Consider the following 22,367-nt stretch of genomic DNA (forward strand, 5'->3'; position numbering starts at 1 on the left):
AATGATCACTTTTGCAAATGAGTATTAATAGGAACCTTTGTATTTGGATTTTCATGAATTTTGAACAGCTGCTGTTTATGGGGGGTTGGTGTGTGTGTCTATATAAAAATATATTTATATATATATATACACAGAGAAATAACAAATTTCATTGTGTTCAGATTTTTTTTTCTGCCATATCACTTTTCTTAAAAGACCATAGATGTCCATGAAATTTTCTTTGACCATCTTTTAGTCTGCAGACAGTTCAGCATAGTTTGTATTCTTAGCCATTTATCTAGTTCTGGTGAAGTAAGAACTAAGAAGCACTGACTATCTAAGTGTATATGATCCTGTGTGGGACTAATGGCTTTCTTGAGATGAATCACAAGCAAAAGTCTAAAGAAATTGAATCCATTTGAAGAATTAAGGATAAAATAGTCTCACAATGAATAGTTAAAATTTGTATTCTAGTTCCAGAGCATTGTGTTCTAGGTTTTACCAGTGGACACACACTGATGGTGCTGGGCGAGCCAAGAAGTTACACTTCATCTTGGCTAGAAGCAGGGTAGTGTTCAGTGGGCTTCCGTCTGATTCTCTTGGGTACTTGCAAATGGCAAAACTAACTTGAGAAATGTAAATGCACCTTAATCTGGTGTAATTGTTTGTACTTTTTTATTAAGAAAAATACCAAAAGTACTGTTTTGCTGTAAGTGATGGCATGGTTTTGTATGTTTGCAGTAATATGTATGAAACTTATGGACAAAAGGCCATTGTTAAGCCTTAAAAAAAAAAAGCATAAAAGATATAAAGGCATTTCCTTAAATGTCAGTGCATATAAAACAGTATTTATAAAACCTTTATAAATTAGTCTTTACTGATGAGGCATATTCATATTGATGTTCAATTTATTTACCCAGGAGACCAATTTATTTTGCTACCTCGCTGTTAACTGTTCCCATTGACACCCAGGTCTGCTCTGACCAAGCAACTGTGACAAGTGGTTTATTGAACTGTGAACGGGCACTGTCTGGCTCTTAACAATGGCTTTATCTAATTATGAAACCCTGTGCACCATTTCAGTCCAGTGTTGTTCGTTAGACAAGCAAGATTTTAATGTTACTGAAAAATTAATTTGAGTGGGTACGCTGTGCTACAGTGAAAGATAGTCTGCATTGTGACTTTATAAGCTGGTAGCTCACATCTCAAGTGAGCTGAGATGTTCTGACTGCAGTTTTTTGGACACTATGAATACTTGAGAGGGTGGAAGTGAACTGCCTTAGAAGAACGTATAAAGGAAAGGAAATAACAAAATGTATTGCTTATACATTAAATGAATCTGATATTATCAAGATGATTTTTTAAGAATAGCATTGGTAGAAGAAAAATAGGTGTACTTATGGAAAGGAAAATTGGATCCTCAAGAAGTTAACAGTGAGGCTTGGAACTACTAGCAGAAATTGAATAGACCCACTTGGAAAAACCTCCACTACTGTCCCTATTGCTTTGCCAGAAGATAATTGATTGCAATCAAAGCTTTTGTTTTCACCTATCAGTAAGTCAGCTTCTTCAAGAACATTCACCAATAACCATAGAAAGAATTCAGAGGGTTTATTCTACTTTATTGCTATAGTAAAAAAAAAATAAGGGACCATATGTGTATATTACAGAACTGACGAAGAATGATATGGTAATGTTCTAGTAACATGCATGATACATTTGTGAGTGAAAACACATCTCCTTTCCAGTGAGAATTTGCACAAACCAGTTTGTAAACAAAATTCGCTTAATTCCTCTTTATCACTGAGAACTGTTTGGATTGCTTTTTGAGGCATTGCTTAATGGTCTTGTGTAATTGGTTTCACATGTTAAGTCCCTATTGGTAGTTTCACTGTGATTTTCTTATGAAATATGAAAGTCTTAAAAATTTAATGTTGAATGAATATTAATTTAATCAAATATTTCAATATTAAATTTATTAATATTTCATCTTCTATATAGCTATGCAGATTTTTGAAAGCCACTCCAGTGTTGTCTGCCAAGCTACTTGGTTATACAAAGACTGTTTAGAAATTTCTTGGCTCATGTGGTTTCTGTGCAGTAGTCAGACTGCCTGGGTCGGTGGTTATTTTTATTCACCCTCCAGAGTGAATATGAATGAGGTGCAGGAAATGGAGAAGCTAAAGAAAGTTTACCAAATCTGATGGAGTCTGTAGTTTCGCTGTGCCTGGCTAGAATACACACTTAAAAGGAGCCCTGCATGATTTTGCAGGCTAATCTCTGTTCGCAGCAGGGTCTGACTTGTATCAAGCCTGCCATGCTTAGGCACCTGGGGGCTGTCACTGACAAGGGGCTGCCAGGGATGGACTGCCACCGATCAGGGCTAAATGAGTCAGTTGCACAGAGCTGATAAAGCCAGAGATTTACTGGAGTAGACAAGCCTGTGCTAAAACAAGCTCCTCTCTCGACTGAAACCCTGTCACTTTAATCAGTCATCTCCCCTTGTCAGGCACAGCCAGCAGAGTGCAGGAGGTGCAGCTGAGGGTGGCAGTGGCTGGTGGCTGGGCCACTGCAGGGTGGCCTCTCTGCTGCCACAGGACGCTGCTGGGCAGGGGCAGGGTCCTGGCACGCTGCTGGGGGGGTGGGTTTTGCTGCCCAGATGCACTCCAAGAGGTGACAGGTAGTGCTAAAGGAAGACTGTTTTTCCTGGGTGATATGTGCCTTCTGTTTTTTAATACATCATTCTCGTGTCCCAACTGTGCTTTTCACAATCTGGAATAGTCTCCTGGACAATAACTCAGCTCTTCCATCTCTGTTATCTCTATTGCCATACAGAACTGTTGTTGTAAATACATAGCCAAGTTCCATAACAACATTTTGAACCAACAATCAAGCGGTGACTATTGATACAGTAAAGAATCTTCAAAGTAAGTTTTTTTGGTCCAGGAAATTTCAATTTCCTAGTCTCTACTTTACATACAAAAATCAATATCCATGCACGAACAAGACATAATGACAAATTGTGAAAATGCATGAAAAAGAGCTTTGACCTTAGAAGGTCCCAAACTGCAACAGACAGATCTACTTGCCAAAGCCAGAGTAGTCTATTGAATCATGTAGGCACCATATACTTGGCTGAAGTGCTAATTAAGTATGGTGATCTTAAAAGAATTCATACTTCATCCTGGTAAGATGCCCATAAGGAAAAGATAGATCTGTCACAGTCTTGCAGACTTTAGTAATTAAGGTTTAAAATACTTCTCAGTCTAAAACAAGAATAGTTCAGACAGAGCTAACTGTTTGAAGAGCATCCCTTATGAACTGACACTGCTTTTCTATTTCAGACTGGCATGTTTTAACTCTTTTTTTGTTATAGGCATCTGTGCAAAATGTAGAGGAAAAACAGAAATTAGGATTTCTGAATCTTGCATTTCGTCTCACATTCCAACCTGAGAATTCTGAAGGAGGGAGACCTCCACCAATGCTTTAGTCATATTGCTTTGAGTAGTGACTAAATACAAAATGAAAGGTCAAGCTGATTGCATGTGCCCTGACTTAAATAGGATAAACACGTATGTATGATCCCCTGGTATAATTTTGACTAACATGGTATCTTTTTAGATCTCTGAGCTCTCACAATCGATTTTCTATTCAGAAAGGTCAGTCTAGTTTTAAGGGTGCAAGGTATTCAGGGGCCCAAGATCATGAGCATTTCTGTAGTGCACTATTAGTCTGTGTTTCATTTCTGGAGTAATCCAATATCTGTCTCAGAGCAGTCTGCCCTCTGGCATAGTCACTCTGCTGTCATAAGAGTTTAGTTTTCTGTGATCTTGGTGGTATTTAACAATAAGGTCTGAACTGCATGTTTAGCAAAAGCTGTGGGAACATGGATGTCAAATCCATTAATCACAGGTTAAAAAAAAAATAAAAAGAAAATCCCCTCGCTGGCCTGTCAACCAAGGATTAGCTGTGTCCACACTGCAAAACCTATGCAAACAACACACCAATTAGGTCAGCTAGTCCTCCTGCTAGTCCTCCTACCCTGAGAATTTTTGGGAGAAACTGCCAGTTACAGCTTACAGTTGTTGAGTCTGTGTGTAGATGTGTGGCTGGAAGACCAAAGGCTACTCCTGTGCAGTGTTTGCTTTCCTCATGCCAGGCTGACACAACTGCATTAAATCCGTGTCAAACAGCATGTTCTAAGAAGCAGATGAATGCATGAGATGGAAGGGTATCAGCAGCACTCTGAGAGCAGCTTCTGAGCATGTTTCTGTTACTCAGCAATTCATTGTTGATCTGACTTTATTTGAAAGGTAAATACTGGGTGTATACATTTATTAAAAGTAATAAATAAGACAAGTTAGTTAGCATGTTTTCTAAATGTTTTCTCATATACTGAAAAGATTAATTTTTTGCAGTGATGATGTGACTTTCATATAAGCATGTTGGAGGGCATGTAAGGAAATCAGGCAAATGCTGCAGAAATTTTGTCTGGATCTGCTGCTTTGGTTTGGCTGATGAAAAAGGCAGTGTCTCTTCTGGTGGGGCCTGGTGACCTATCTCTGTCTTGTGAGTGATGTTGTGCTGGTGATTTGTGGTGGGTGAATTGAGATGACTTTTTTTTTTTTAATCTGGTTAAAAAATTCACAAAAATGTCTTGCAATCCTCTGTTGTGGAAAAAACTTTTATTTTTCTCTACTGCAGCTCTCAATCAATGTGGCTGTTCTGCATGGTTAACAACATATCTCCAGAATCCTATTACTATGCAAAGTAATTTCAAATTATTTTGCAAATAAAGTGCTCAGACTCAGTTGGATTTCCTGACTTTCTGGAGTTATCTTAAATTCTCAGAACCATTTGGCCCCATTCATTTTCATTTACAAAATTATCAGTAATATGGAAATCAGTGTTAATTATTTCTCTAGCCACTACTGTCAGCACTAGCCAAAAGTGACATTTTAAATCTTTGTCTTATTAGCAATTCTGATACAGAGGCACTCGTTCAGTGTGGTGATCTATGTCTCTGGCACCTTCACTGGCCATCTAAGTCCAGGCTGCCCAGGGGGGTCAGTGAGAGGCAGGGCTGGGTGGGATATTCTCACTCCAGTAATAAATGCAGCATCATCTTCTCCCTGTCTGGTGTTGGCTTGAGTTTCTGGGAGCCTCTCAAGGTGCTTGCTTCAAAGCCTATGGCATTGGTTACTTTGCATCCAGACCTGGCAAATCCTGTTCCCTTCATTAGCTGCAAAGGTGGCAGCATCCAGCTCCAACAAACACTGTGGGTGTTTAGTCTTTCTGGCTGGGGAGCTGGCTTTGGACCAGGATGCTAGGTAAAGGATGTGGGAGACATGCCCAGGTTGTAGCTCACTGCACCAGATTTTGGATGTGTGCCGAGAAGGCCTTTCATTCACTTTTGTCCTCCTGGCATAAAGAATTTCTAAGGTGTATCCTTAACTTTATAGTTTGACACATTAAGATTTATATTTAAAATTCTATTATACATTTATTAAAAGGCTGAGGAGGAGTATGAATATATAAAGTGAGAATTGAAATTAAATGTTATATTAGGGTTTGCTTTAGGGTCTGCAGAATTTGGTGTACCTAGAATATGGCTTAAAAATCTATAGCAGCCTTAATGAATTTTCAATATACCTGTAATTCTGAAGCTCTTGAGAAAGGTAATAATTTTTCTTTTTTGTTAGATAATGAATGACAGGCCAAGCAGAATAAGTTCAGAAATTTTATATTTTTTCAATGAACCATATATATAGATATAGAGTAAAATGATGACAATGGAACTTGTTTATTAAACTAATGTAGTGATTTTATCACTTCATTCTTGGTATCTTAGTACCTGATATTAGCCTGGAATGGTTGTCATGGTAGCAGAACACACTGTTCCTTTAATTTGACCTTAAGTTCAAGCCTTGCTGTTGTGGCAGAAATGCCAAGAACACCTTCACTTTTATTAAAAAAAAAAAATCCTATCAAATACATGCAAAAACAAAAATGGCTGAAAAGGAAGGACAATCTGACATGACATTATGAGGCCAAAAAAGAGAAAAGCTTTATTTTTACTAGGGGACCAAGAAATAAACAACTGTTAGGATGCATTCACTGTTTACAGCATGTTTTCTGTTTAGGCTGACTTGCTCCACCACCATTAAATTCATTAGTCCCAGCAGAAGTGGCTTCCCTTTGAAAATTTGCTTTTCTTTGTGTTTAGAGGGTCTGTTGATTTTACTCTCAGAAGAGCAAACTGGCCAACTACCAAGGCAGAAAATGGAGGGATTAGAGGAGGTTCAAATTAGGGTCTGGCCAGAGGAGAGCTCCTGCTGGCTAGTGTTTAGGGATTTCTGTACCCTTTCTGTCTAACCTGATCACTCCACATGCCTTTGTGGTCAGTGATGTTTTTGAGGCTCTGATCCATAACCCAATGGAATCCATTTGCTCTTGGATGGAGCACAGAAAATGGAGAAGTTCTTGGTATTGTTGGAGGACATGCCCTTTCCTGAGGCCAGCTAGTGAGATGAGAAGGTAGGAAAGATGATCTCAAAGAATACTCTGGAAGTCAGAGCATGCTCAGATCACTGGAGTTTGAAAACATATTGTGCTGAAGGAGTAGCAGTAATGCTGTTGTAGTATTTGGAGAGATTATGGACACAACGTAAATCTGTGATGCAGTGGAAAGGGTAAAATGTGTCCTGCTGCCTTTGTGTCCGTGTGCTGTGCTGCTCTCACTTTGTCATTTTTGCAGCTTCAAGGAAGGTGTCTGCTTCAGATGCCCTTGGTGATCTAAACTGGTCTAGGTTTTCAAGAAATGATGAGGTAACAGTTTATAATCTCCATCTTTTGAATTTGAGAACTGTGACAATGATTTAAAAAAACTAAAACCCTCATGACTTGAGCAGACCTAATGAGATCTTGGTGCTGTTCACTGCACGGGACCTTATGCTCTACACCTGTCCAGAGACTGGGCTTTGCCAAGTCATGCAGCAGCTGCTCTATTTTTGTTATTTATTGCTGCTGAACATCAGCAGGGAGCATTTTCAGAGTGATGTGTGTCATCCATGCTGCAGCACATCTGCACATTGCCCATGTCAGCAACTGTTTGGCTAAATCAAGGTGGGTTGGGTGGCTGGTTGCCTCTTTAGAGTTGAGGGACAGAACTGTGGGAGCTCGTTCATCCATGGAATACTGTCCTGGCCCAGGATGTTGGCTGAGAACTCTCTCAAGATTAAAAGAAATAGGGGTGAACTTCAGCAGTCTGTATGGAGTGGACATTTGGGATTGGTGTAAAACTCTTCTAATACCCAAAACATTCTGTCAGGACTGAGCACTGACAGCAAACATGAGTTAAACACTAAATCTTTGATGCATGGTTGTGCTAGAAGCCAAAAATCTGTGAAAAGTGTGCTGAGGGCAACATGGGCTTGGCTGATCCACAAGGGTTGGCAGACTGGCACTAGAGGACCCTTGGAATGGTACCCATCCTGCAGTGCCCTCACACTGTGACTGGGGCTGGCCCAGGACAGTTGGGGTCAGGCACACATCAGTAGTTGCCAGGCAAGTCCATGGTGGTGAAGCAAGTCTGATGTCCAGAACAGATAAATCCTATGGTAATGAAGAAATGTAATCTTGATTAAGTTTTCAAGGTCATTTACTGCCCTAAAGATTTAGTGGTTCAATTTTCACACTGCTGTAGACTAGAAGCATGAAACCTTTGTGGGTATGTGGTTGGTTCCCCCCGGTCCTTTTGGAGACTTACAACTATTTTGGAGCATAATCAAAAGCTGTGAGTTACTAGTCTGTTGTTGCATTTACTCAGAACAAAATGATAGGGAGAATTGTGTGTCCTGGAGAATTATTATTGCCTCCAAAGAGTGAAATATGAATACAAATCACTTTGCAAATATCATTCTAACATCAGTAATTTTGAGTTGAAGAAAATGCAAACAAAGTATAAATAACCTAATTACTAGCGTTCTTCCTAACGCAAATGATGCCTTGTGAATTCTGATCTTATGGGAAATAGATGGAAAAAAAAGACACAACAAGTACAAACATGTGAGAGTTACTCTGTTCTTTTGTAATAGATCAGTTCAGGATTATTTTCCATGCAGTGTGCCCTTTGATAAAGCCAAAACATTCCACCTTAGTCCTCTTTTGTGTGTTTTCATGGCTGTGATACAAGCTTGTGTTTTATTTTACAGTAGCAAAAAAGAGTATGAGCTGAACACCAGTGTCAAACAAAAAAGCATCTCCCAGTGTTGCTTCTAATGTTTCTTTTGAAGATGCCTCTTCTCTTTCCCTCTAAAAGCGAGTCCCAGATTTCATCCAATGAGCTGTACTTGTTTAACCCCTCCCAAAGGGGATGAGCACCCACTACCAAGGATGCAGCCTTTGGTCTGTGGTGTGCAACTCTGGGGTTGTGGAATTTCGTGGCTGTGGGATTTCAGGGTTGAAGCACACAGAAGACCCAAGCTACACAGTGTGCAGACGAGTATAGGTACTTCCTTTTTTTCTTTTTCTCCTAAAGTAATGTAAAAAACCCAACCCAAACCAGCCCTTCCCCTTGTTTTCCAAGCCTTTGTTTGATAGCTCAGGCATAGGCACAACCCTGCTGCTCTTTCAGAAGTGCCTGAAGAGTTATTTGTAGCCTTTCCTTAGGTATAGTACAAAAATGACCCTGCATGTTTCCAAACTGCAAGAATCAGAAGCCTCAACATTTTGGTATGTCCATTACAGCCTGCATATAAAGGAGAAAAATCTGCTCTCGAAATGCTTGACCAAAGATTTTTTTTAGGATAGTTTAACAAAGGTTTTAAGTGTTCCATTTTTCACCTTCCAAAGTTTAAGTAAATGTTTTGTAAAAGATGTACAGTGGTCTTAAGTATTTCTTAGAATTATTTCTGTTGGAAACTCAGTGTAATGTTCCTTTTTTTGTGGTTTTTTTTTTTAGTTTTTTTTTTTTTTTAGCCTTGGGCTGTATTCTAATGTAATTTGTGCTTGCTGGTTGAGGAAAGAAAATTTTGAAATAGATAATGAAGATATAGTTGACTCTGAATAAAAAGTTATGGTGTATAAGAATACCGTTGGTATTATTAAATCAGCTTTGAATTTTAGTAAAAGTGAATAAATTAGAATGTATATTTCTTCCTTTTAATGTTTCTTTATCCATTTAAAGGTGGGTTTTGCCTTCATTTTTTATTGATAATGAATCTTGATTCTGAGTCAGTCTTGACCAAAAGAAGGGCTGGAACAAGAAAAATGCATTCAGGTAATTTTAATTGAAGCAGCTGTTTAAAAGGGAGAAAAAAATTCTTTTGAACTGCTATCTAAATGACCTTTCCTGAGGAAAAAAAAAAAAAAGGAAAATTCTTTATTAGTAAAAAAGCAGCTTTCATTTTGATTCTTGTTTTGCTTTTTGTTTGCATGTCTTTCAGTTAAAAACTTTCATTAGCAGTAGTCTTTGCTATCATTTTCTTTGCACTCGAATGCTTAAGAACTGTCATACTTAATACTTTTTTCCTTAGATTTTTTGGGGTAGTTTTTATTTAATGTAACAATCTCACATAAACTATAAACAGTCTTAATGTAAGTAGGCCAGGAGTCAGTTTGACCTAGAAGGTACTGTTGTCTTTAGAAATAGCATACTACATGGTGTAAGGACTAATGCATCATTAAAAAGCATCTGAAGATTGGAGTAAGAATCAAGGAATATAATTTCAAAGTTCTTCCAAAACAGTATGTTCAGTGTAATTTCTGTAGCGTTTTTTTGCAGGAAAAAACCTGCTTTTGATCTGGCTTAGATTTTTAATTGTTTGTTTGTTTTGCAGCATCACTGTTCTAGGCAGAAAGAATTTGAAGTGTGCCATGTTTAGGATAGCTCAGGCTAAGAATTCTAATGCTCTTGGTCATTCCTCTGTGTGATATGTGCAAAGGTGTCAAGTAACCTGTGATATCTGATAATAGCACTCCCTCTAAACAGCCTGTGCAAGGAAATGAGAATATTGCCAAATCCCATATGCATAAAAAGAGCGTATTTTGTCTTATCCATTTATTCTTGTTGAAGGTAATCCAGATAATGGCATGTAATGTGTGTAGGTACGTCTTTAAGTAATCTGCATTGAAGGTATAGTTCATTCAGAGTGACTAATGTGTGTTCTACTAGAAGTGTTCTAAAAGCATTACATGAACTTTTAAAGCATAACTTGGTTAGTTAAACAAGAACTGGAAATTCAGATTTGTTAATTTTTAACTTGACTCTTTCAAGGTGTGTGCAGGAAGGGAATATGAAATTCAGTTTTCCATGGCTTTGCTTGATATTGGGAAAACTTTTTATTTCAACACAGCTATTCATATAATCCTTTTGTTAGCCTAAGAGAAAATTAAATTAATCTTGGTGTTGAGGTACTTGTACAAATAAATTCTGGAGGTGATCAGAGCTCTAATAATTATGGTGGAAGTCAGTTATTCATTAAAATGACCATTTATATCTCCTAATTATTTCTCATTTGTGCAACGTGAACTAGTGGCAGGGTCCAGTCTCTGCGACACAGCATGGATTGGCCACTGATCATCAGCTGCTCTGTTAGCTCCTCAGGGCAGTGTCAGTGTTGTGGGGAGGTGTGAGGTGTGACTGCCAGAACCATCTTGGTTTTCCATTTCATTTTCTTCTAGTTACCTGATCACTCAGTAGCCTGACAGCGTATCAGGTGATGCACTGGAATCAATGGTCTCTCACCCGGGGGGTGCCAGGTTGTACACCACAGATTTAAAAAGAAAAAAAAATTTCAAATCTGGCATTAGGGTTGGTTGGTCTCTGGTATTAGGAGGCTGGCTAGTGCAGAGTGCTGGGGCTCAGATGAGCTCTGCTCAAATTGTGGCTTTTTCACAGGTATCCTATATATATTTGTTTTTATTGCTACGACTGTTTCTGCTGACATGACTGTTACAAGGATAACTATGCATATAGTTGAGTCAAGAATATTTTTTTGTCCAAAATAAAGCTGTATTGTTACATCCTGGTGTTTTGGGGACAAATTATAATTTTCCCACTTTAGCTAGAGGGGAGTATAAATTACTCTTCTACTTTTCATCTGCTTATCTTTCCAGCCAGCCACTGTAGGAGGTAGAGTATCTCTGTGTGTGATACCTCCTTGCTGAAATCCTTAACGTTTTAGGCTTTTTTTTTCTTTTTCTTTCCCTTAAAGACCATAGTTGTATATAGTGGGTTATACCCAAAGCTGTGTTGATGTTGGCAGAGTCTAAGGCTGAGGTACAGTGGTGCTGCTGCCCACACTCAGGGCCCATCCTGCTGCCTTCAACTCCCCCCCTGGCTTTAGGCTGCATCTGCTGGACCTGGATCACTGGGTCAGATCAGTCCAAGGGTGTCAGCTGCTCCTTGCACTGCCTTTGCATTTCAGCAGGGAAGGGAGAGCCTGCAGCCTCTGACTGTCCTCGGGGCATGGCTGGGTGCCTGTCCAGCTCCCAGCCCACACGGAAAGTAGGGCAGCCATGGCAGCCTTTTGAAAGGGGCAAAAGGTGGGATTTAACCGGGGAGGGTGATCCCTGCCACAGCTCTTGATTATCAGTGGCATTTGTGTTACTGTCCTAAAAATAACATTAGTCAGTGCTGTAGAACTACAGCTGGGGGTGCATATTGCATCGGAATTTCTGAGCTTTTTCTTTTCATTGAAATATATTTTATTAAGGAGTATATTGCAATTTTCTTTCAGCATTGAAGCTGCTCTTAAATTTTAGGGCAGCCACTGTAAGTTGTGCCAGGAACTTAACAGTATAGCTGTTAAGTTGGTGGCAGCTGTCAGCCTCACAGTTTGGGAACTTTTTTGATGGAGTACAAACCTTGAAAGCATTCTACATGCACAGCTCAAAATATTAGTTCTGCTTCTAGGAAAGTGTAGACAAGGATGGTGAAGTTGCCAGCTGTCATTTTATTTTGGTGCTTATTTATTTATAAAGTTACCCTATTGTCATCATGCAAGTGTAGTGGTGGGTGGAATGGTGGCTCATTTTTAGCTGCTTGGTGTTGAAGCTGCACCTGGAGTTTTAAATAGCATGCCCAGTTCCAGAGGAAAGATTTTTACCAATCTCAACAGCCTGATACACTTTTAAACATGGCTTGCATTTTCCATCATGTCGCACAAGTCAACAACAAATCCTAGGTTATTGTACTACAATTAGGCAGGCGTATTGTGGTCATTATTTTCCTTTTTCAAGATCCACCATGAGTATATTGTGGAATTTTACTCTTAAGAATAATAAAAATAAATGTATCCATTATTACCAACACCATTTGCAATTCCTGTGTCCCAAGATGAGAATTCTGTAATAAAAATTAGAGGTTACAGGTTTGGGGAAATGAAAGAAATACTAAAATAACAAGAATATAATGGCAGAGGAATATTGAAGCCTCTTTTCTTAAGGAAAAGAGACTTGGATGGCACTGCACTGTTGATATGTTTTAACTTCTGAGGTTGCTGGCCAACTTAGAAAAATTCAGTGGATGTAGCAGGATCTCAAAGGTGTTGAGTTTCTAGAAGTTGTATGAGAATAAGAGTCTGGAGAGAAGAGAGAGAGACGTTTCTAACCCAGCCATGGGAAGAGCAGCAGGGTGAGCTCAGTTACATGATCAGAGCTTAGAGATCTGGAAGAAAGTAGCTCTACGAAGGCTGCAGCTGGACAGGCTTCCTCCAAACTTGCTCTCATATTCCATTTCTCTAGGAAATGGAATCCTAACTCAAGACAAGGAACAGCAGGGAAGCAGGCTAGATGGGGCAAAGGTGTCAGTAAGGAGAGAGCCAATCTCAAATGCAGGAGCATGATGCTGAACTTCTTCACACCAGTTTGACTGGTGTCTTGCCTGTTGGATCACTTTTGGTGTAAAATTGAGCTTGTGTGATTCTCCTGGCTCATTCCTAATGGCTCAGATTGCACTGGGTTGGGAAAATACCTCTGTAATGGAAAGCTTTTTTCATGGCAATAATTGCACTATAGTCTGGAGTGGTGCTGAAGTTGCTGCCGTGTGGGGTGGCTCTGGCCACCCCCTGCTTTATCTTTGAGTGGGGCTACCTGAAGTGCTGGATTCAGCTGCAGGGGCTGGCTGGGGAACCTCAGCTTTCCACTTCTTTATGAAAACCTATTAGGTAGTTATTACCCTTAGTTTTCCTCTCTTCCTTGCTTTTATTAAAATAGGAGTCATGAAATGACTGCCACAGTTAATTTTGTAGGTTTCGGCTCCCTAATAGATCCCCATGTAATTCTGGTACACATCCTCTTGGGTCTTGCAACTATAAACCAACTCTATAGCTTTCACCATGGCAGCTTTTCAGCAGAATCTGTTTCATAAAATGGCCTGTTAAAGGTCTTCAATATTTCCTTATTGTTACAGGCTTCCAAAGTACCACCCTGAATGGCTTATTATATTTCTGTTCTTTCTTATGCTCCTTAAGGAGAGTATTTTTTTACTGGGTCTTGTTCCTCAAGGACAGACTCGCTGTACTAGGCTTGTTATAATTTTAATAGACTTTCCTGTCACTTAGTCTTGTACATGGGCCATGAAACTTCAGGAATCTCTAAGATGTAATGTTATTTAAAAAGTGCCTCCTGCTTCTCTAATTAATTGCAATCAGAAAGGCTAGTTGGTGGACACATGGTGTCGCAGCTTCTGTGAAATACTGCCTGATGGCTATAAACACTGCCATATGTTCTCTGTGAAATATTGCCATAATCACTGGCAACAGGAGCAGCTGATAGGAGATGAAGGATTGGTTTTATTCTGTATTTTTGACTTCATTTTCAAAATCTGGGAAACACTTCTTGATCACCTTAGTGTTTTATGTAGTTGCTGCTACCTATAGTGGGCTTGTTTCCTCCTAAAATGTTATTTCTGTAGCTTTTATCCTTGTTACAGCTGCTAACAGCTTCTTTGCATGACATGTCCATTTGCTGAAACCACTTCTTAATCAAAGTTAGCAGTTAAAGGGATGGTTTTTTTTCCCCAAATGAAACAGGTAATCTTGTTATGAAGCTAAATAGTTAACAAATTAATTAGAACTCTCAAAAGCTTGACAGGCACTGAACTGCAAGTTTTCATCTAATGAGAAAATTCCTGTTCTTCACTATAACATAGGTTATAGGACAATTTTGGACAATTAAATAAACAGCTTAGCTATTTACTGACTCTTAATTGTGAGAAAGTGAAGTCTTCATTAATGTTATATTTCTTTGCCACCTTTCATCATAAAAGGGATGGCTGTTGCAATTTGTAGTAACATCCAGCAGTGTTAATAAAACATTATTTCCTCTGCTAATACAACTTCATTACACTATAGCTGTAGCTTAGTAAGAAAGATCATCTTTTACTAAAAGAATGTATTTCAAAATTGTTCATTGGCATTTCTTAAAAGCTTTCCTTTGTACGCTTTGCCTCTGACATTGTTTTGAAGACTTTGGCCTCCATTATGAGGGGACCATTCATTAGAGGCAGCAATCCTCCAATTACCTCAAAACAGCTAGAAGTCTCAAAAGACTGTTTCCACAATAAGCATGATTCAATAAGAGGGAAGGCAGTGCATAAAGCATGTAAAGTGTTTCTGTGTCTCTGGTTAGAAGCATAGGGTCTCATGGAAGTAAGTGAACAGGATTGATTCTGCTGCTTTTATTAGAATTTGTTTCTTCTGAGCACTGCTTTTCTGTCTCAAATTGCTAATTTTAATAGGGTACTTGCTAGCTCTGAGAAATATTTTGTTTTATTAAAGCAACAAATGGTTTTACATGTCCCTCTGTACTTCGGGAGTTGTGGGCTATTGAAGCAAGCTCTGTCTTACATGCACAGCTCAGGCTATTAAACTGTACACAGGTGATTGATCTCTTTAATAAAACCCTGTTCTTTAGTAAGGAAAGAGTGATAAACAAATGTACTTGTTTGTCCAGTGCTTCAGAGATTACAGTAACATGAGGACATCAAGAATGCCATTTTAATGAGTAAGTTAGATGAAACACATCAATACAGTCTTCGTTTTAAGCATGTCTGAAAACCAATATGCTTTAAGTTAATTCGATTCATGCTTTTCATTCATTTGTAACACCATGTACATTCTAACAGAAAATATTTTGTACTCAAGCAAAGAAAAGATCTGGCAGGTAGAAGATTCTGGCACTTTCTGCATGAGAATTGAGCCAGTGAGGAACAGCAGCTTTGCAAATCCACTCTCCTGTGGCTTGTTGTGGCTCTGGCTCCTGCAGAGTTTCGAAGGCTATGTCACAAGTGTGCCTGAGGGGGTCTGGCTGCAGAGCTGTGCGTGGTGTAAGGGATAGCTGGAGAGCTGCCCTGAAAATGCAGGGCTGTACGCATCACCACAGCCCCGGTGCCAAAGATTCTCCGCTGTGAACGTATCAGGTCTGTCTGTTCACACTGATGTTTTTCAGGAATAACTCTGCTGATGTCAATAGTTACACGGATTTATATATTTTTTTAAGACAAGTGAGAAAGAGGGAATCAAATCCTCATTTCTTTTGCCATCTACTAAAAAGCACTCTTTCCATGGCAACCCCTGTTTCCATGGTACATGCTGTATTGCCCTTCAGAGAAGCTTTATTAAGAGACACATAGACACGCACACACTGTCATGTGAATGTGGTTGCATTTTATAGCACTCTAAAGGAAAGCTATAGTGAATTGTGATTTTTTTTTTTTTAGTTGTAGTGCTTTTTTCATTATACAGTGTGGTGAAAGATTATTGCTGCCACTGTTTGGCGGTGTCATGGGAGTACAATAAAATGTGGTTCTTTTCACTGTTGTTAAAGGATATTAATCAAACCTCTCTATTTACTAGTACATTAAGATCATTTTCTAAACTCTCTTTAGGTGTAAGTTGGCATACAAAGTAATCAAACTCCTTTTGCAACATTAAAAATAAATATACAGTAAAGATTTTCTGCTCCTAGACTGAGTGTGGGAAATAATAAAGACATTGGCAAATTTGGAGGATTATCTAAAAAGGGTTATTCTAATAAGAAAATGTGATTCCACAGAAATTTGTGTCATCTTTTCCATAATGGCACCTATTAGAAGTTACTTTGGATGTTTAAAATTAGCTAAATTTACAAAAGTCAGACACCGTACCTTTCTTTTTTTGATTATGAAGGTGCAACTTGTGAAACTATTAAAAGTTATATCATTACTTTTACCTTAGGAAGGTTCATTTATAATCATCCTTTTAGACTTTACAGCTCATAATGACAGTAGGTAGAAAAGGTTTCTGATACTAAGTATAATATCAGTCTTTCTCAGTATGAGCTAATGCATGCTGTAAGTACGTGTTAAGGTGACACAGACAGAAATGTATCAAAATTTCCCTGAATTTTGGAGAGCTGCTTCATGTACTATAATTGTCTGGGACTGGAGTCTGACAAGGCTCTGCAGCTACATTTTGAAGACTGTTTAGTGTCTGCTTTTCAAGTGTTCTCTTCAAACCTTGGTCAGAAGATCTGTGTAAAGTGGAGTAAACCTAAAAGTATACCTGTCCCCAAATAGGTTTATTGTCTCATAGCTGTTGTTAATTTTAAAGGTAACCCTGATAACAAAGTCAGAGTGGATCCTCTGTGTAGAAGGAACTTTGTGGCCTTAGGCTGCAAAGGTAGGATAGTGCTTGCCCTCACTGATGATACCAGTAGGGAAGTAATATTTGAGTTCATATGAAAAAAACCCCAAACATCAAAAAGCTTGGAGAGACTCTTAGGGATCTGCCACATGAGCAACAGAGTGCAGCTATCAGTACCTCTGAGGGTGAGGTTGGGAAAGTCAAAGTAAAGTGATGGGACATATCAGAGGCTTATTTTGGGGAATTATATGTAACCTTTAAAGTGTAGTCTATTAGTCACTAGATATAGAGTTTATGTACAAATTAGAGGATTTTATTCTGCATTCAGATGTGGTGCCTGTCCTGTCATCAAGAACAGTCCCTTAGCAGAGGTTTCATTAATGTCAATTAATGAGAATTTTATATTAGTATTTTAAATGTTTTTATATTAATTTTTTTAATAGGAATGAAAAGTACTGTTTGAATGAACAGTTTTACTCTTTTAGAGTCAGTCTCTAAAGCTTTGGGTTGGTCTTTGTGAAAATGCTGAGGAAAGAAAGGATTAAAATAAGATTTTTTAAAATTTATTTAAATCACCAAATGCATCTGTACTAATACTTTTTGCAGTATTACCCTGCAGCAGTGCGAATGAGTCAGAAGTCTGTGATAATGCCTCTCACCAGAATGCTCTGTTAAATTTCATTTTTGGTTTTGCTAAATCTGGGCTGACTCCTGAGTGATCAGAGGAGAGAGCTAATGCTAACAGTCCTCACTGCTGGTACTGCTGAAGTCAAGCAATGCTCATAAGGAGAAAAAGTTGCTTTGTTTCATTTCCTCAGTGCTGTGCAGCCCTGTCTGTGAATGGTGCATTTGGCTGCTCGGTGCCACCCTGGGATGGAGCACCTGGCACCAAAGCCAGCTGTTGGCGCTGATGGCCGCAGGAGCTGCTGCACTGCCTGGGGCAGGGCGCAGGAAGAGCTGCTGGGCAGCAGCCAGGCAGGGAGGCTGCCGTGCCTTCAGCTGCTCGGGATCTTGCTGTGACACTGCAGGATGATGTGGAATAGCAGAGCTGCCTCGGCGGCTGGGTGACCCAGCCCTGGCCCCTGGGGCCTGCAGAGCAGCTCCCTGCCCAGGCCGGCCGCCCTCCGGCCCGCGGAGCGCTCCGCGGCACTGCGGAGCCAGCGCTTGGCCGCTGCTCCCTCTGTGCCGGCAGCAGGGTCCAGGGCCTGGCAAGGTCCAGCCCAGCCTCTGAACACCTGTGGTGGAGGGCCAGGTGTGCTTGCCAGGGTTACACAGACCCTGATGTTCCCTCTGAGTTATCCATGGCAGAGGATTTTGGGGAAGAAGTATTTGTGGAGGAGGATTTCCCCTCTTCTTTGCTCTTCCAATAAGAGAGAATTTATTGTGGGAGTGAAGAGCCCCTGTGCCCCAGGGCTCCTCTTCTGTTCTGCCTTGTGGTGTGCCTGGGGCAGGGCGTCCAGGCTCTGCCAGACCCTGTGAAGGCTGCCCTGCAACCATTATGGGACCACCTCCACCCCTTTGTTTCCCTCTTCATTCACAGCAATTTTTCAGAATCACAGAGTTTGGAAGTTAAGAAGCAGAAGAAATCGTTGCTGGTGCTGCAGACACCCAAGTGACATAAAATTACACATGTGCCTTTTACATTAACGTGACTTGCCACCAGGCAGAGTCCCTCAGTGCCGTGAGCAAATCCTCCCGCAGCCTGTGGCGCTGGAGCAGGGTGCGGGCACAGTGCCTGGGCTGCAGCAGAGCAGGCAGCTCTGCCCCGCTGGCAGCACCCTGCCCTGCCCTGGGTGCCCGCCCTGGCACTGGGCACTGTGTCTGCAGCCGCGCTCACTTCAGCTGCAGCGTGGGCTGGAGTGGCAATGCAGTCAATTCTCCATAGTAATAGTGCCCTAATAACAACCCAAAATATGGTTTGTGCTGGATGTTGATAACTAAATGCTTATCCCGTATACAGATATTCAAATAATTGGAAATTCTTATAGCCTGGATCCAGTTGAGACTGCTGAAGGATACCTTGATATTCAAGGTTAAAATCAATAGAGTGTGTTTTGATTATTTTTCAGGTGTCTGTTCTGTGTCTAATATAGCATATTTCTGTTGTGGGCTCTCATTTCTGTAAATCTGAGGTCTCCCATTCTTGAATGAATGAAGAGATAAGCAATTGAATTTGAAAGATACTTTATTCAACAGAAAAGCAATTTGGTTTCTGGTTATCAAAGGCCAAGAAGTAAACTTGCAATTGAATCCTCAGTATATATAACCCTTATGTTGCCAGCATGCCTGTACCTCCGAGGAGCTCTGGTTTCAACTGTGCTCCCAGGGCCTTGTACTCAACAGGAGTGCCATTCTCTGGCTCGGCAAGCTGCTCTGACATTAAGGTGGCTCTTGGCATCCTTGGAAATGTTACAGGATGTCTTCTTCAGTGTTAGCGTTTTCCACTTGATTTTTGCTGTAAAAAGTCATTAAGAAGAACAAAGAGGACCCACTGTGCCTCTTGAGGCAGAGCAGCAAGGTGCAAGCCAGTGCCAGCAGTAGTGTCCCTGTTTTGGGGCCTCTTGAGCCTCTGTGGTGGCTTTCCTCTGGCTGCTTGGTGCTGGGACAGGAGCAGAGCAATCATCAGCTATTGCTGCCATTTCATAAGCTCATTGTAAAGTCACTGGTAGCTGGTGAAAATGAATGTGTCTGGATTTGGCACAGATGCTGTACTTGTGTCTGTAGCATTTTAATGCTGTTGACTTCACAGTTCTGGGAGATGTGAAAAAAAAAAATAAAGGCCTAGAACGTTATGTGGGAAGCAGTGGTTGAGAGTCAGTTTGTCTGCCTGGCTGTGTGTCTACATTTGTAATGATATAACTCAGCTGTGGCCTTCAGTAGCATTTTCCTTCTGAGAAGGCTGTGATTAACTATCTTAATTAATTGATTATACATAATCAATTATAGGTGTTTCATACCTTAAGTGTAATTAAAAAAAAGAAAAAGGAAAAATGTGTTAAGAATTCTGGAATTGAGACAATAATAAAAGTAGCAGCTGGATATGCAGATGTTCATAGTGAGTATAACAGAATGCAGTAACAGGAGAGTTTTAAAGAGGACTTATCTGAGAAAAAAATAATTATGAAGCAGTATAGCTTCACCTCAGCAGTGGCTGGGAGCAAAGGAAAGAACGTCTTGCTTCGAAACTTGAGAATTTTTTTATCTGTCCTTTGCATGTGGACTGCAGCTGCAGGTGTTTTGAAGGCACCATCCACATCCAGTGGGGGATGGCAGAAGCCCAAAGCTGTGCCCTGGTTGTGTTCAGTGTAACAGTGATGGGACACTACTGGCTTCAAGTTTTAAACCTTGTTTTTTTTTAAGCAAATCTTAAATCAGAGCAAACACTTTTTTGTGGGGAAAAGCTGTTGCAGAAATAAACTACTGTGAGAAAGTCGATATATGATTCTTATCAGTAGTTATTTAATGACTGCAAAATTGTAAAAATACTAGATTTGTGGATTTTTTAAACAGGATTGAAAAAAATAATCCATTAACTGGATGTTCTGAATAAAAGGCAGTGTTGCACATCAAATTTGCTTTTAATTAAAAGATACCTTTCAAGGTGGTAGCAACAAGTACTAATCATTGCTCTTTTATCCACTGTCACTAAGAATTATGTATAAATGAAGAATTTTTAACACAAGTCAAAACTGCCTGTCCACACTTAAGATTCCTGTTTGAACAAGATAAATATATTGTTCTCTAGTTACTTCTTAAAATTCTCCTTAGTAAAACAGAGACAAAGGTAAAGATTAAACTTCTAGAAATGTATCACAGTGCATAAAAGTGCAGATTTGAAATTGAGATCTGCAGAGTCAAAGGAAGTTGTGCTCATTGAATGTCGAGGAAATGGCACAGAAAGATTTCTGTGACAGCTCCTGTTTGATGGTTCTGTGGATTTTGTGTTATTACTGCTTCTTTGTGATGGTCGTATTTCTAATGGATACTAGAAAAATGTAAGTACAATAATATACATCAAATGTAGTCGCTGTTAAAAAAATAGCCAATTTCTAGATCTAGGTATGAATATTATCTTTATATGTGCTGTTAATGTGTAAAGCTGCAGGATCTGAACTTGTGCTGGAGCCTGTAGGAGGCATCTGTGGTGAGCTACAGAGCTGTGAGGCATGGAGGGTGCAGCTGGAAAAGGTCTTAGAGAGATGCAGGTTCCTTTTAGCTAGACAATGTTTACTAGCATTACCTCAGCTTACAGCTTTGAACTAGTTAATGGGGCACATTCCCTCAGTGCTCTACAGCAAAGGTTTTGGGTATTTTTCAAAGAAAATTAATGCACTTTGCTTACCAGTGGTAATTACAAATAGAACTACTATTTTAAGTAATAGTTATAAGCCATTATTTTAATGGTTTTACAAATACCTGGAGGACAGACTGCAATATTTCATCTGAGAAAGGACTGAATATTAAATAAATGTAACCTCCCATCGGGTCCTGCTTTAACCTCCTGCTGGTTTTGGAAGGTGAATTTAAGAGCTGAAAGCATTTTAGATTAAGTGTTGTTAGGGGAGAGGTTCAGTAAGACTTAGACAGCAGATTAGCACTTTGTGTTCACAACAATCCTTTCCCTCTTTGCCTTATCACTTCAAACACAACTTTGCAAGATGCAGACTTTAACTTTAGTCAGGTATACAGCTGGCTTGTACTGATTTTCTAATAGTTTTGGGTAATAGATTAGTGTATTGATTATTAATAATATTTTTTTCTTTTAGTAAATGTTTTTCCATACTTCTGATAGGTTGGACTGAGAATTAGGATTTGCCCATTAACTCAGAAGGTTGAACTTCTAAATGTAATTCATGAGGCTGGTACCCCATAGAGAAATCTCTCAAGTCATGACCTGTTTTGCTTTAGAAGTTACAAATAGTGAAGATGTTGAAAATGTTTAACTCAAGACTTAATGCAAGACTTAAATGCAAGCAGAACATTTAACTTCTCAAACCAAAAGGAAATGTTTGCTATAATAAACTATTCCCTATTTCTATGTTATTCCTTCTTTTTGTGGAAAAATACTTTTGGCATCTCAGCTAGGGGTAACAAGGTATTGCTGGTGGGAAATATTTTTGTCCACTGTGAGAAGTAAAAATGAATTGCTAATTGTAGTAACTTTTTTTTTTTTTTAATGGTAGTGTTATATAATGGAAATACTTGTCTACATATGGAAAGAGATTTTAGAATAATTGCAAACCATTTTAATACAAATAACAGCAAAACAGCTATTTGAATATCAAGCCCTTTAATTATATGGGGGAAAAGAGAAAAACATTAGAAGTTGTATTTAATGTCTCTTTTCATTCTATATTTCTTTTGACAAAAGAAGGCTATTTTGAAAGGATTTGATTATTCAGCTTGTAGCTGTTATAGTAGACAGACAATCAAAAGGCAGTTTGTCTTTCTAGATAAATTCTGGTTATCAATTATGTCATGCAGACCAATTAAAATATTTTAAAGTTGTTCCAGTGCCTTTATTGCAGTCATAATTCAATAAGTAATGAAATAAACTGATAAACCAAGTCAGTGAGAAAATGTCTCCCACTGAAACGAAATTGCTGCTGTCAAAGTCCCTGTTCATTTGGTTCCTCTTCTGATCCACTGCAACACCTGGCCTGCACCTGTGACATGTCTTACAGATTAGTTGGTTTCCAAAATGCCTTGATGGAAACCAAGGGATTTAGTGAGCAACTAACAAATTGCCCCTTGTCTCTC

Source organism: Onychostruthus taczanowskii, unplaced genomic scaffold (assembly GCF_017590055.1).
Source record: "Onychostruthus taczanowskii isolate IOZ18803 unplaced genomic scaffold, ASM1759005v1 scaffold7, whole genome shotgun sequence".
NCBI classification, from domain to species: Eukaryota; Metazoa; Chordata; class Aves; order Passeriformes; family Passeridae; genus Onychostruthus; species Onychostruthus taczanowskii.